The sequence below is a fragment of the Mesoplodon densirostris genome, chromosome 5 (assembly GCF_025265405.1).
Source record: "Mesoplodon densirostris isolate mMesDen1 chromosome 5, mMesDen1 primary haplotype, whole genome shotgun sequence".
In the NCBI taxonomy this organism is placed as follows: Eukaryota; Metazoa; Chordata; class Mammalia; order Artiodactyla; family Ziphiidae; genus Mesoplodon; species Mesoplodon densirostris.
In genome coordinates, this window is record NC_082665.1 from 38381254 (window position 1) to 38397000 (window position 15747).

Consider the following 15747-nt stretch of genomic DNA (forward strand, 5'->3'; position numbering starts at 1 on the left):
ACTTAAGCTTCCTGAGGGCAAGCCCTGAGCTTTATTTATCCGTGCAATCTTCTTATTCTCAGTTTAGTAAATGCATAATAGTTTTGAGTTGAATAATAGGTATGTCCTAATTAGTCATGATGGAGTTAAATGGTCCCTTCTCCTCATAATATATCAGCACTCATACTTTACTAAATAATATATGAGTTAATTTTAACATTTTATAGGTCATATTGGTTTAGAAAACAGTTTTCCTATAAAAAGTTATCATAGCAATAGCTGTTGATATACATCTTTAGATGAATACAGTTTGATCAGCTGTTCTTTGACATGAGATTTCCCTACCCATATTTTTTTTCTTTTCCAGAAGTAAAAATCACAAATATTTTGCATAAGATTACAAACTCAAGACATGAAAAAAAATAAATAAAGGGCATGATTTAAATTTACTGATTTAACCTAAAATATTTAAAAGGACAAGTTCATTGCCAACATTTTATTTGAAAATGTCAAGCATTTTTGGAGTGCAGCTCTGTAGTATCAAAAAAAGACATCTTCTGCAAATTCCTTGCGTAAAGAGGTGGGTGAAGATTAACCTAGAGCTGTGGCAGCTGAAGCCCCCTGCTGTGTGATGTTGCAAATGGCATCTCAGGCCTAATGTTCTCTGCAGCCGCAGGCGAACACTCAGGAAAGCAGTCATGTGGCATGAGTGAAATGGGAAGTCTTTTCATATTTCATAGCTTGTAGTGGACATGAACCATCCTTCAGCTTTTCATAACTAGAAATAATTCAGAGAGTATTTCTAATCACGTGAGGTCATGGCAAAGTAAAAGAGAATACATATTTTGCTTAGAGATGAATGTAGTAAAAAAATCCTAATAAAATTATCAATATTTTCATCAAATGAATGGTACAAACTTGCAACTATCTTGCAGACTATCAGGACCACGGGTCAGTTTAATGAAAATAATAGCAAAGTTAAAATAGTATTCTTATGCAGTTATTTTCATGTGTTGGACCTAATCAATGTTGAGCTGGCAAATACTCTGTTATCCTCCTCTTCCTTTAGTGAGTAAGGACTCAGTCCCTTGGTTTTTTCCTTATTACAGCACTTCCTGTTTTTCGAGAATACAGTAGTTTTAAAAGAAATAGGAATTAATTGTTCAATGTTTGTTCACACAGTTTATTTAGTGCCATAAATTGGAATTTGTGTTAACGTCAAACTAGTAGAGACTATTTCCTTTCTGTCTGAACAATTTTATTTATCACACAGGCAAAATCATCAAATATGTTCCTTAATAAATGTAAGAGTTGTGGACCTTATGGGCAACCTATCATGGAAGCCTATCAGGTAACAGTAACTAAAGTAGCATTTTTTTTTTTTTTTTTTTTTTTTTTTTTTTTTGCGGTATGCGGGCCTCTCACTGTTGTGGCCTCCCCCGTTGCGGAGCACAGGCTCCGGACGCGCAGGCTCCGGACGCGCAGGCCCAGCGGCCATGGCTCACGGGCCCAGCCGCTCCGCGGCATATGGGATCCTCCCAGACCGGGGCACGAACCCGTATCCCCTGCATCGGCAGGCGGACTCTCAACCACTTGCGCCACCAGGGAGGCCCAAAAGTAGCATTTTTTATTTTGATTCCATTTGCTACAGAACAAAGTAATTGAACATATTATGCATATTGATTTTTATTCTAGAAATGAGGTCAGTTGGTCCTGTTTATGTGTTCAGTAGGTTTCTTTAAACAGATATGGAATTGTTTTTATCTTAGTAATATGTAATATAGATAAAAATTAGGAAAGTAAATATTCTGCTTAATTAGGCATGAGTTAAATATTAATGCCCAAATCAAAGATGTAATTACTGAGAAAGGAAATATTCCTCAATCATTTATCTATATATATGCACATACAAGCCTAAAATTTACAGTTATTTTTAACTGTAAAGATGTTTGAAGGACGTGCTTATAATTTTGTACATAATTAGAGCTTGGGGCTCTCAGGGATGAAGTGTGAGGAAAAAGGAAAAGTTTATTTTGTTTGCACTTATTATTTTCTTTTACCCTTTTTATGAAGGTTAAAAAAGGTATTATTTGAATACATTTTCTTAGGCTGCAGCAATGATTAACTTTTCCACTTAAAAACACATACACGCAAGGTTTACAGTTTCTGAATTTGCAATAGAGCTGAGCATTTATTCTGGATCTTCTTTTGTGCTTATAAAACTGAGTGATGAGAACCTACTGCTACCTGAATAGAGACAGGGCTGAGGTTGTAAGGAGACCTGCCATGGAGAGAGCCAGCCATTAATTATTCACATTCTATTTTAGAGGTCTTTGAAGTAAATATTAAGACAGTCATTATTCAACACTGGGGATAACTCTTTCTGAGTCAGCAAATAGTTTCCACTTGAATATTTAAACTATCTTTCAGCCATTTGAATGCTGAAGGGGAAGCCCCTGTTTAGTCACAGTTAAGCAGTTATTCTGGGGGCTAGATACTGACGTCATCAGTGATGTTTAGAACACAAAAATAATCATTCATTTGCTTTGAAGAAGAAAATCTTAAAGCTAAGTGTGATCAAATAGTGTAAATAATTTCACATAAACATACAAAAGTCCATTTATAGGTTAAATTGACCCCCCCTAATAATTTTATAGATTTGATGATGGCTTAGTTACAGTGACAGTGCATTGTTTATCTAAAATCATCTTTGGGAACAGAGTGAGAAAACACCTTTCCTGACAAGGATGTGCTGCCAACTGCTAAGTGTATAACTGTTATATTGATTCAGTATAATTTATAAAACCAATTAATTTGTTCTTGTAAAGAAATATTTTTAGCTTCTTTGCTAAAATTGTTTGCATTTAAAGATACAAGTGCCTCCCATAATGCTTACTTAAACATCAAAGCCTAAAATTTATGGTGCATAAAATATGTTTCTACTTTCATAATAGATTCATATTTTACGTTAGCTTGCCCTATATCCCTGCTGGAGAAAATGTCCCTGACATATATACCTTCCATACCTTCTCATACTTTATATGTCCTCTGCTTTCAATTTTAAGTAGTAGACTTAGGCTGAAATGAGGGATGATTAGAATATTTGTATTTAAAAGCAAATAAAATGCACAATAAGCTTCTGATTTGTCATTCCTTTATTGCAATCTATTTTATGGTCTGATATCTGAATAGTAACTCAGCTTCCTTTATATTCTCTAGGAATATAATATCCCCCCACTCCACACCGTTCTACCCACCTGAAAGACCCATTAAAAGACATTCATGGGGGCTGGTTTAGTTGAAGGGAGTTTTGCTAAACCTATGTACTGAATATGTCCAGATTGGGTGTTTTTTCTTTCAACTTCCAAGGCTTGTACCCCAGTGTTTTAGCAAGGATAAAACACGTACAGTGTGAACTTAGTTGTTTTTGTTATTGTTATCATTGCATTTCGTGAGAGTTCAACCTTCTTAGTCTCATAATAAAAATGGCAAAAAGAGGAGGGAAGGAATGTGAGTCAGGCAGCCAAACACACAGAAACGCCTGGCAAAGCTGACTAAATTAGCATATGCTAGGCTGTGTATTTCCCTCTGTTGTTACATAACTCTTTTCTAATAGGAAATCACTTCTACTTAACCCTTTCAGGAGATTTGGAATTCTCCCACCGTTATCCTTTTATTTTGCTTCATTTATTTTCTCAAGAATTGTGTAAATCATCTATTGAAGGGCTTTTATGCCAAATTCTTTTTTTTTTTCCCCTTCAGTCTTTCTGTATACAAATGTTCCATTCTGTGCCCAACTTCAGGATTCAGGAATCAACTTTTCTATAGCTTTCACTGAGAGGATCTAATTAGCATTTTAGGCTCTCTTTACTCATGTGCAGCTTTCTTTAGAGAATGTATTAGTTCTATGAGTTTCCCCTAAGGATTCATAATACTCTAATTTGTTACATGTACTGTGATATTCAGTGTGCCTTATTTATGCACGTGTCCTCATTTCAAAGCCTTTTCAGGGATCATGTGGATAGAACAAGGCGTCTGGCTGTAAGTTCACTGTCATGTATTAATGTGTAGGTGGTATTCAGAGAAGGATGTTTCTGAAGGCAATTATATATCTATGACTCCAGTATAGCAAGCAGTTACTCACATTCTACACTTACTAGTTACCCTGCCAAGGCAGAATGAAATTCACCATTGTGATGCAGAATACAGTATCTGTTATTTCTAAATAGTTCTTTGCTCTGGGAATGAAATAAAATAATGAGTGAAAATGTGTATCCCCTGTCCTGAATAGGGATTGTCCCTTTCACTCTCCCAAAGAAAAAGAAGAATCAGAAATTGTTCCTGAATCAATACTCTATTCCCTAACTAGCCCATTAACACATTTTGCTATGGTGGGATCTTGAAATTATGCTGGTTATTATTTGAGGCTATAGATTTTTAGATAGTATTAATTGCCTGCAATCTTCATGGGCTGCTAAATGTCAGTACATTGCCAAATTTAAAACATTATATTTTCAGGTTTTGATTTGGATGCAATGTGGACAACTGTGCAAATATATAGGAATATTGAACGAGAGAGAGAGAAAGAAAGGGAGAAAGAAACACATTTTTTTTTTTTAGAGAGACTATATTTGTGGAAGGATAGCTGCAAATAATTTGCTCATTTTAGTACGTCACCATTTATAAAAAGGATATTTTCCTACATTACATGAGTTTGAGAGTATACTTATATTAATTGTACCCCTTGACTTACTTGTATTCCTGGGTTATATATCATCAAAAAATTTGAGTTTAATTTGTAAATACAACTGTTCTTTCTTTTTTTATGACTATTGCAGTAAAAAGCATTTTATAAGTTGATATACTGACACTTTTTTTTTTTTTTTTTTTTTTTTTTTTGCTGTACGCGGGCCTCTCACTGGTGTGGCCTCTCCCGTTGCGGAGCACAGGCTCCGGACACACAGGCTCCGCGGCCATGGCTCGCGGGCCCAGCCGCTCCGCGGCATGTGGGATCTTCCGGGATCGGGGCACGAACCCGTGTCCCTTGCATCGGCAGGCGGACTCTCAACCACTGCGCCACCAGGGAAGCCCGATATACTGACACTTTTAACGAATTTTTGTTTCATTATTTTACACAACTGCATGATTTTCCAAGCCATATTATTATTAATGGTAGCTAAAAAAATGCTAATGTCCAGGAACCGTGAGAGTTTTTTATGAGAAATTTTGACCAGAATCTGATGTGGTTTTTTTAGTAGACAAAAGGGTGCCATCTGCCCTTTATTGATTATTTTAAGCATTTATGTTTTCTTAGTTTATGAGAGAACTAAGCATTTTATTTTTGTCTATGTTATGATCTATATAACCCCTACATATATTTTTATTATAGCATTTTGAATGTTAGGTATTTATCTGTCTGTCTCCTCTAGTGGACTATAAGCCCCTAGAGTGCAGGGTCTTAGTCTTCATTTTATTTCAACTGCCTAATAAAATGTCTATTTTTTAATGTTTTCATTCCACTGATTGATTAGTTCTCTTCCAATCCATTTAATCATGATGCATCTCTTTAATTGGATCCAAATAATATTTAAGTATTTATAATTGCCAAAATGCCAATACAGTATTCCAAATAGAATAAATATTTGCAATCAATTTTCATCTGTATGTAAAGTACAGGGAGAAGACAAAAATGAACACTAAGAAATATGATTCTAAATAATGACATACTTCACAAAAAATGTAGAATCACTCCTTTCAGTTAAGGTAGTCAGTTCAAATTTGCCCTGAAAACATTCGTCTCATAGCTTTGAACCTCCCTGATTTCTCTGGGCATTGTAACCCTTTGTCTTTTTTTATGTACCCCTGGCCCCAAAAATATTCCTGATGATGACTTTGGATAAACATGAAGCCAAATCGTCTTACTGTTCTATTTAGAGTAGCTGGTATTTCTGGATAAATGTATAAACAAAGAGGAATTACAAACTGACCTTGATCTGCCAGATTATCAGTGAGGACTGACCTGCTTTTGTTATTGCCAAGCTGTAGAGCAGAGGTGCTCTGAGTAGTCCTTGAAGTACAGATTCAGGGTATATTCTTCTCAGTTTAACTTGGGGAGTTTCCATTTGTTTTATTTAAAAAGGCTTTTAAAGAAAATTCTAAAAAAAAAAAAAAAAATATATATATATATATATATATATATATATATATATGTATATATATATATATTTAATGCTAAGTCATACTTCTACAATTGAGGACACACATTTGCTATGGTTGAATTTGATTTAGTTTTCTTTTTGCATTTGGAATGACAGTGGGAGGTAGAATGGGAATATTAACTGCTTTTTGAAGAGAATTTAAATATAGTTACTGGGAGCTGAACTCCAACAGTGAAAAGACTTTCTACAATTTGTAGTGACTATATTTCCACATAAAATGTTTTAAGAATACTTTTCCTAAAATGTCCCAGAGAAATGTAGTTTTTCTTAAAAGTTATATAGTTTTTCTTCAAATTTAAAAAATTCATTTCCCAATTGTCTTTCAGATTTTTGACTGTTTCATGACTCTTGGCATTTGAAAGGATATTATTAAGTAGGCTAAGTTAAGATTTACTTGAAGCCAAATCACTGTATCATCCTCCTGCTAGAAATACACATTCAGTTAACAGATATTCAAAGTAGATTAAACTATCTCAATTTATTGAAGGTTATTGCCACTTTATGAAGTTAATATTAGAATTATATTCCCCCATAGCTTCTGTTAGTACCGAAAATCTTGCTTTATGTGAAGATGTGAGTGTCAGTATGATGCAACAGCCAGGTAAGAATAATCTCATCTATAACGTGGCTTTTGTTTAGCCCCAGCTGATTCACTTTCCAGATCCTAGTGAAAAAAAGGGAAGATAGGGCTTCCCTGGTGGCGCAGTGGTTGAGAGTCCGCCTGCCGATGCAGGGGACACGGGTTCGTGTCCCGGTCTGGGAAGATCCCACATGTTGCGGAGCGGCTGGGCCCGTGAGCCATGGCCGCTGAGCCTGCGCGTCCAGAGCCTGTGCTCCGCAGCGGGAGAGGCCACAACAGTGAGAGGCCCACGTACCGCAAAAAAAAAAAAAAAAAAAAAAAAAAAAAAAAAAAGAAGGAAGATAGTTTGGGAATCAATTTTGTTGACTATATCACTGTTCTGATGAAAATTTTTTTTAATCTGTTACTGAATTTTATTCATTATATTGAGATATCCTATAAATCTATGGTTAGAAGTGACATATTTACAATTTTTTATGTGTAATCATATAGTATATGAAACACTGGAAATGTGTGGAAGAATCACACCTTTATATTTCTCAACATTTTTGTCATAATGGACCACTCAGAAATTGAATTTTCAGTTTGATATGAGAAGGAAGTACCTTTATCTATTACTTTAAATGCTAAAGCATTTCAGACCTCATTCTTGTTGAAAGTGGCCAAATTAAGAACAACATCCATAATATTCACCAAAAATATATTGTACTAAGTGCATTGTCTTTATAAAAAGATTTGATGGTAACTAACATGAAAAAGAAGTGTGTTTGATAACATTTACGAATATATTTTTAAAGGTCAAGAAACATTTATAAAGGATAGTTTCATGTCCACTGGCTTGCTTTATACTTATATGTGTGTGTGTATATATATATATATATATATATATATATATATAACATAGAAATGCTGTGGGTGAGGTAAGACTAATGGTGTTGTGAACTTCAATTCTCCATATCCTTTCACTTCTGTGGGATAGCTAAGTTAAAGACATTGGTAGAGATAATTTCATAGTTTTTTAGAGGTCTGATAGAGGTCATTAAAGTCCGATTTACTTTAAATTTTTGTTTTGCTTTACCCAATTTTATTGACTGTACAGATACAGACTACCAACAAAGCAGAACAGATTATCTTTGAAGGATGTGACAGCATAAAAGTACATTTTATAATACAACAACTATGTTTGATAGATGGGTATGGACAGGTTGGGAAGACTGATCATCTTTTTATCATTTAATAATGGTCTTACTATAAGATAGCAGTAAACATGTTCAGGCATTAGAAATACTTCCTCCTGAGAGCTTCACATCATCTTAGTGTACACAGATGGAGAATGGGAGTGACTTGGTGATAGAGGAAGAGGCAATAATGGATACCCATGATCCTTGAGTAGAATACAAGGAACTGCCATGTCAAAATACAGTTAGTGTGGGAGTGGTAGTGAGGTTGACCTGCTGAATGTCTTTTATTTTGTAGTGAGAGTTCTCTATTCTATAGAGGGAGGAGATACCACTGAACTAATTTAGACTTTGATTTTTGGAAGTGCCCTGCAGCATCAAGATGTAACGGTAGGAATCAAGGGACCCAAGCTCTCATCAAAGCCATGCCACTATTTTAGATATGAGTGAGTTACTTCTCTTGCAGCTTAGTTTTTTCATCTGTGAATTGAGAGATTGGAACCACATCCGTTCTTTGGCAATATGTTGTAGAAGGATCTTATGGATGATGGCAAACTGCAGAAATGCTGTTTTTCTTTTCACTTTCCACCTAAAAATCTTTTATAACACAGTCACTATAACAGTAACTGTGTGCCCTTAAATGCCTTTTACTAAAATTTAATTTTTTATATCTACTCATGCATTATTCAGTATTTAACATTTTTACACATGTTAAGAGATTGTTATTCTGATACGTGTCTGTATAAATTTCAGAACTTTTTCCCCTCTGTCAATGACTTTTATAAATTAATTTTGTAGCCATCAGCCTGAGTTTGGGTCATACAGTTTTTTCTAATGAAATTACATCCATAGATCAATTTTGAAAATTAGTAAACTGTTGCTCTGTTAGTCATTTTTATTAGGGAGTGGATTGAATTAAGTTTTAATTTTGAGTTCATCTTTGTATTTCTATGCATTTAATATGTGTGTATGTAAAAACTTCTACAATCATTTTATTTTTCATAGCCATTGATTTTCTTAAACATAACTTATTCATTTATTGATTCATTTTTCAAGAAATATGTACTTGAAGGCAGCATTGTAAATGTTGGATATACAAGTAGACAAGATGGAAATAGTTTCTGCTCTTCTGGAACTCGCATTCTAGTGACTGAGATACAGAATAAACAAATCAAAATATTACAATGCCTTAATTGTTTTTTTCTCTGAAATAAAAATAAAAATTTTATTTTTATGTTAATATCTTTTCCATAGCAACAAAATGTGGATATATCAATGAGGGTATGAAATCACTGATTTAGAAACAATATTATAAACCTCACTGGGCTTTTAACATTTTTATTTAAGGTTGGACTAAAGGGCTCTCATTTCCTCCAGTTGTTTATCAGGAAAACATTCTCAGTATGATGCCAGTTTCTTTCTTTATTTTATTAACACAAGTTGAAAGAAGCTGACAAGTGAACAGAAATATTCAAGCCTGTTCTATTCTAACTGATTTGTTCAAGAGGGTGATTCATTTCATTTCATAAAGGCTCAGTGGGCCAGAACCGTAGATGACCAGGTCAGCAGAGGGAATGTAGGGGAGAAGAGGTCTGTGAGAAGGATCTATGTAACAAGCAACAATATTTAGTTTTTTAGAGCTGAAGTTCTGCTTGAGCAATTCTGATGTTACCAGCAACAGTCATTTAAAGAGCTGCTGATGCCTCAGGGAAAACATTTTGAAAGTGTCCTATCTAGAAACAGTGTTCCTTGTACTGTGTCATATATATTAAAACGCCGTCCCTTGCTTATATTACAGTACATCGTGCCTGATTAAAACCTGTACTTCTGTAATATGGCCTTTTGATAGTGCCGATTAAATGTCGCTCCTGAAATATTTCCTCCTGCTGAATCTCTCTGAATATGATTGAAATATTAATTAGTATGATATGAAATATTAATCACCTGGTAAACAAAACTGTCAAATGGATGAGGATACAATTATTTTTTTTACATAAAGTGAATTTTTTATACAATTATTTTAAGTGTTAGAGAGAAAATAAAAAATCATACGAACGGGCTTAAAATATTCTTGATGTCTTTATATTACTTCCTTTAATATTTAACTTTGATGACCTCAATATGCAAATGATGTCATAATTCTAAGAGATTATATGGTATTTTTGAATAGTATACCTCACTGGCCAGTGTGATCCCTGGAGTAGGTGATATATACCTTATAATAGATAAGATAAAAAACATTGATGTATCCTCTAGAAATCATAATGGTGGTTGTCTAGCATGTATAGTTACTCTATTTAAAGACTTATTTATCTGGATTTCACTCAACAGTACATTGCACAGCTAGAAAAACCTCAGCCTAACGGTAATCTTTAATTTCGCTTTCTTTATATTTTAAAGGAAACTTTAAAATTAAAGCAATTCCAGTAAGTGCTCTGTTGTAGGTGACAATTTACAAGAGTGTAGTTTTATACTATATGATTTATTTTGAAAGTATATTCAATTTTCCAAAGTAAGTCAGAGATGCATACATAATTGGAAACTTTCCTAGAGGGAACTAGGTGGTGCTGTTCTGTCATCTTTGTGTCTTAGTGACTTCTTTGGTTCTTTTCTCAATTCATTAAAACACTTTCATACAATAGGTGCATTCGGTAAGATACAGTTTTGGTTTATAGTGGCACTATTTTTATTAAACAACTAAGTTTATGTTGATCTTGCATCTTTGTTTTCAGCAGCATTTTCATACAGCAGATAAAAATTTTCTTCCTAAGCAGTAAGCTGTGTCACAGTTTACAATGTCTCATTCCTTCATCATTTAAGATAATGTATAAAATTCTGAAATCTTCAGCTATTTATGTTATTATGTGTTTTTAAATGCTTTGGCTCTTTTACTTGCCAAACCACTTACTATTAATTTAATCAAAATTTAAAGTGGTAAAATTTTTGTACAGAGTTGATTTACTATAAAAATGACACAAAATGTATAAGCTCAAGGAAAACTTATTTACATTATTTGAAATACTAAAAAAAATTCAAGTAAACTTTTCAACAAAGAAAAAAAGAAAACCTTTCCCTTGAAAAGGAGTTGTTTGCTTAATTTACTTCCTTATAAGAAAAGTAACCTCAATTAAGTGATCAGTAATATTTTCATTTTTCTAGATATCGTTAATTGTGTGTTCCAATGATCTTGGTGGTACTTGATAGTCCGAAATAAAATAAAAAACCTATTTCAGAGTAAACAACAACAAACAATGTTACCCCACTGTCCATGTATATTTAGTAGACTGGTATTTCTGGGGTATATTTTCTTGGTAAGAATTATGACTTCTTTCAGATATCGTTAGGTTTAGAGAATCAGATAAGAGAAAATTTTAAAGGGTTGCAGTTTTTTCCATCAAAAATCATCTTGTAAGTTGTTTCTTAATGATTTTTCAATACCTTTGGAGAAGAGTATATCACGCAATTTATTCTCTAATGTAAATCTTTAATATAAAATAAAGATGAAGTACTTCAAGAGTTCTACCCATGTGTTTTCTTGTAGAATTGTAGTTCTATCATTTTGAATGGGGACAAAAATAATCTATATCCTTCTTTTTTTCTGATAGAATAAATCCCCCTAGCTATTTACATCATAAAACATTTGTTTTACCTTAATAGAAAAGTGAATGTGATACAGAAAACTTTTTGTGTTTTCTGTTATCTCCCAAATCTTTTATCTTTAGAGGACAGAATCAATATGGAATTTCAGGATGGTTCCGTGGCATGTCATTTTACAATGCAGAGAGATAATCTCTGAGATGAACATCTTGTAGGCTAATAAGCCTAAGTGAAAGTGCTGCTATACTTCTGTGCTCATGTCTGGTCTCGAATGAAATGGAAGTCACAAGTATTAGGATGAATGCCAGTGGTTAAACATTTGTCAAATAAGAGTTCAGATTGGGGAAACTGCATAAGGGAATTGAGATTATTCATTAACAAGAACGCCTTCATTTTCTATCAAATGAAAAATTTTCTAAGAAGGATTAGGTAACTCCCATTTTATATTGCCATAACCTTAAAGTGTGAAGAAACCTAATAATATAAACACTTTGGGATTAGATCAAAAGTCAGTATGTTTTGGGTGTTAATTTTTTGTATTGCAAAAATACTTTCTAACTCTTAGATACTATCATTATGAAAGTAAAGCTTGGATTAGACAAAGAAATTATGAAAGGTATTCATAGATTTGTTCAAAAATATGCAGTGTGTTTATGATTTCCACTTTTTTAAAGTTGACATTTTGACAGCAGTACTAATAAAAAAAATACTCAACTTTAACATATTAAATACCAGATTTATATTATGGAAATTTAAATGGCACTGTCATCAAGACCAATCCTTTATATAATAGATAGCCTATTTTTAAAATACACCATACTTTAAATAAAGCATGATATTTGGTGAAAAAACATCTAAATTATAAGTGAATATATTTTAAGATTATTTTTCCTCCCAGAATATAGAAAGTGTACAGGTTATTTCACTTCTTAAATGTCAAAAATACAAAAACCTATGTTGTAACTCGGGTAACTGCTTATTGTTTTAGAAGTAAATTGGTAAGGAAGAGACTAAAACGCATCTCTGGCAATATGCTTTCTTCTTGGACTCAGACTCCAGAATTAACACCAAAAATAATGCATGATTTTTTCATAATTTATTCTGGTTATTTATTAGAGACCTAGTGTTAGAATAAAAAGAGGCTTTCTTCACAATTATTATTACTATTATTATTTTTTTTTTTTCGGTACGCGGGCCTCTCACTGTTGTGGCCTCTTCTGTTGCGGAGCACAGGCTCCGGATGCACAGGCTCAGCCGCCATGGCTCACGGGCCCAGCCGCTGTGCGGCATGTGGGATCTTCCAAGACTGGGGAAGGAACCCGTGTCCCCTGCATCGGTAGGCGGATTCTCAACCACTGCGCCACCAGGGAAGCCCTTCACAATTATTTTTGATGAAGATTAATATCAAGCACTATAGCCTAAGCCACTGACTGTTAGTAATCAGGGGCAGCAAGTAGATTACGTGGCATGTCATTTTTTTGGAAGAGCTTCATTTTTCCAAATGCTCCTTTGGAAACTTCTGATGAGGATCCTTTTCATTTTGCCATATTTTATCAATGATGAAAGATTTATATCTCATCGGTCTAAAGGTGTTTTTCACTTTAAAAAATAGACTAAAGAAAGAAAACTACAATAAGTAAGGGATTTCTGGATTTCTTTTGAAATCAGAGTCAGATAGCAGAATAGGTGAAAAAGTCAGTAAAGGGACTGGTGATAATTAAGAGAATAAAAGCAACAGTATCACGGAGAGGATGGATGTAAATCTTTGTACCTTTAAGTATATTTTTCCTTATTAGGCTGATAGAAAATAGAATCTCCAAATGAGTCTTGATATAAAATTGCAGTGTATGTTAACAAATCAAATTTTGATGGACCCAATAGCTAGAGACATTGTACATGGTGAAGGAGATTAGCATATAACTAAATAAGAATTTTGGATGATCTTTGGTGCAGTATGTCTAGAACCTAATTGTAGTGAGGCAGCACAAGCAATGAAGAATTCTAACGCTGTTATAGATAAGTATAATTAATATTAGTCACATATGGCCAAGAATAACACAATGGATAACCTTGGGGAAAATGTTGTATCATAAACTTAATATACTTTCATATACAACTTAACAAACTGAGAGCTTTCTAAATATATCTCTGCTAGTTGGCTTTGATTGTGTCAAGATCTAATTTGTCTTAAAATTTGAACCCAGTCTTACTATGTTGGCATTAATATGAGTGGAAGAGATGGAATACAATGATTAGGAAGTAATTGTATATTGAAGGTCAATCTCAGGAGAAGGTCTTCATATTATGGCTTTGCAGTTTACAAATTGTCAACTTTTCAAAAAGAATTGTTACCCGAAAAACTGGGTTCACCTCTTGGTGGGTGTTTAGCCAAAAGACACAACCAAGCTAAAGGTCAGGGGAAGGAAGGATTTTATTACTTGCAGCAGTAAGGTAAACACTGGGGATCTTTCCCAAAGCAGTGTTTCCGCAACAACAAAACTGGGGAAGTTTTAGGCTAAGAGTATATACATATTCATGAAGGGGCTTGATCAGAGGAAAATTCAGCATAGAATTGGGGCAAAGGCCTATAGAGTCCAAGTTTAGTTTACTGAAGTCAGGAGTGTCAGAAAATGTCAACATCATCATCCCTTAGGTTCTAGTTGATCTGATGGTTGAGTGCTTCAGGCTAATCTTACCAAACAAAACTGGGAGTCTTTACAACTGATATATTACCTTTGCTGTTGTTACTTCTCTTCCTGATAACAGTAATTTTTTCCTGCATTCTTTTGTACCCTTAAGATCATTAATTACTGAGACCTGTTCAAGGACAAGCATTAGTGTCCAGGCTTAGATCACAAAATGGTTTAGGCGAAAAATGGCTTCTCCTATGTCCAGAAAGCCATGCCTGGTTCTCTTTCTCTGGCAACCCCTACCCTAGCTGCTTACAGCATCTTATTATTGGCTACATATGTTCAGTTGTAAAACTGGGAAACACACCACAGCAGAACAGCTCCTAAAAACAGACCAATGGTTTAATCATTGGTTTGTTTCATGAGAGAGTGATTTCAAAACAAAATAAAACAAAACAAAGCTTACAAAGGCAGCCTCTACATTTAATTCCTAATGTGTCAATCAGCAGGTGCTTCAAAAGGAACATTGCTCATTTGAAACTAAATTTTTAAAAATTATTGAGAAATTGACACTTTAGGGAGCCATCTTCTTTATCCAAAAGTCTAAAAATAAAAACTTTTAAAAGAGAATTAAGGCATTACAAAAAGTTTGTCTTCTCATTTCACTTAAAAATATATTGTAAATTAGAAAAATGTGACATTTAGAAATAAAATAGTTACGTTGGCTAATCTAAGCATCAAGAAATTAATCTAAATGTACTAATAATCTAAAGTAGTCCCCTGATATTATCTAAGACATTAACATCATTGTCAGAAATTATCTTGTTGTTTTACTAACTTGTTTATATTTTCTGCCTTTTCTCTGTAGACCCTAAGCTCTGTGAGTGCAAGGATATTGTTTACTGTTTTTATCTTCTACTTTTGGAATATTATCTGGCACACAGCTATTCAGTAAAATTTCTAACACGAATGAATATGATGCTTTTGATTTATTTTTTTTAATAAAAGACTTTACTTTTTGAGTGACTTCCTATAGTGAACAAAAACCAAATTAACACTTATATTTAAAACATACCTCCTTAAGATTAGTTATTATGTAGTAAAGTTCTTTAAGTCCTTTTTTTTAGACACATCATGTTCCACATTTGATTATAGATCATTTGTTATTTGAGAACATTTGTAATTGTGTTTATTGCAGTAGACTTGAAATAAAGCACAATGCTGCTGTTGCTCATTTAAAACAATAAATGAACATAGAGCAAGGGAATTTCCTTGTTGAAATGCCATAAGAACAGTTTTCAAAGTATTAATATATTCTCCATATTAGCTTTTTATCATTGCTAGTATATAGTTCAGTGTGTGTGTGTGTGTGTGTGTGTGTGTGCGTGCATTCTTTATATCAGAAATTTTCCTAAAGTCACAGAATTATAACTGCATTATGTGAAAAAAATAAAACCAAAGATCATAATAGGCCATAGGGGAAACTCTACATAAGAAACATGTTATAGTAAAATTGGATGAAAGTTTAAAATAAGCTCTGCTGTACTTTAGATTTAAACATGATC